This window comes from Capsella rubella, unplaced genomic scaffold, assembly GCF_000375325.1.
Source record: "Capsella rubella cultivar Monte Gargano unplaced genomic scaffold, Caprub1_0 scaffold_8, whole genome shotgun sequence".
In the NCBI taxonomy this organism is placed as follows: domain Eukaryota; kingdom Viridiplantae; phylum Streptophyta; class Magnoliopsida; order Brassicales; family Brassicaceae; genus Capsella; species Capsella rubella.
The window spans coordinates 8,332,312-8,333,757 of NW_006238916.1; positions in this window are offsets into that span (position 1 = coordinate 8,332,312).

The window sequence follows — 1,446 nt, forward strand, 5'->3', positions numbered from 1 at the left end:
AGGATACTCTTTATAAGGACATTGGAAAGCTGTCAAAGGAATCAGTTGATAAAGGAAAAGAAAAGGTGAATGTTATTCTACCAAGTGACAGAAATGAAAATGTTGTTGTAAGGGAAGAGGGAGAATCTTCAGCTGGAGGTGGAGCTATCTCAGAAACAACAGCTGGAGAAAGCTCAGAAAGTTCAGAACAAAGGTCTGAATCAGAAAGTTATTCACCAAACCTGAATACATATCTTTTGGCTAGAGATAGAGAAAGAAGAACTATTAAACCTCCAAGTAGATTCGATGATGGAGATGTGGCTGCTTATGCTCTGACTATGGCTGAATTATTTGAGGTTGAAGAACCTAGATCATTTAAAGAAGCCATGAATGGCAGAGAGAAAGAGAAATGGGAAGAAGCTACAGATGAAGAAATGTCATCACATGATAAGAATCAAACTTGGAGATTGATAGAGAGACCAGACGGACAGAAAGTTATTGGGTGCAAGTGGGTTTTCAAACTCAAACCAGGAATTAGTGGAGTTGAGGAACCAAGATTTAAGGCAAGGCTGGTTGCAAAAGGGTATGCTCAAGTAGAAGGGATTGATTATAATGAGGTTTTCTCACCAGTGGTTAAACATACTACAATACGGCTGATGTTGGCTATTGTGGTAGATCAGGACTTCGAACTTGAACAGTTGGATGTGAAGACAGCCTTCTTGAATGGAAACTTGGAAGAGAGGATACTCATGGAACAACCTGAGGGGTATGCTAAAGATGATAAGGTGTGCCTACTACAAAAATCTTTGTATGGTCTAAAGCAGTCTCCAAGGCAGTGGAATTTGAGGTTTGATAAGTTCATGAAAGCACAAAAGTTTACAAGAAGTCAGTTTGACACATGTGTGTATTTCAGAAAGTATGGTGAAGAGAAGTATGTTTACCTACTGCTATATGTGGATGATATGCTGGTAGCAGCTAAAGATCTACATGAGGTAGAGAAGGTAAAGGAAATGTTGAGAAAGGAGTTTGAAATGAAGGATCTCGGGCCAGCTAAGAGGATCCTAGGCATGGATATTATCAGAAATAGGGAGAAAGGTACTCTAATTCTATCTCAAGAAACTTATATTGATAAAATCTTAAGGACTTTTGGTGTGACTGATCCTAAGTTAGTACAAACACCAATGGGGTGTCATTTTAAGCTCTCTAGCACAAGTAAAGAAGCTAAGGCTGAGACTGAGTACATAATGAGGAACATACCTTATTGCAGCGCAGTCGGAAGTGTCATGTATGCGATGGTTGGCTCCAGACCTGATATCGCTCATGCTGTGGGACTGGTGAGCCGCTTTATGAGTTCTCCTAACATGAAACATTGGGAAGCGGTTATTTGGTTACTCAGGTATCTAAAAGGAACTTCAAACTGCTGTTTAACTTTCAAGAAGTCAGAGAAGTTTGAGATTAAAGGCTATT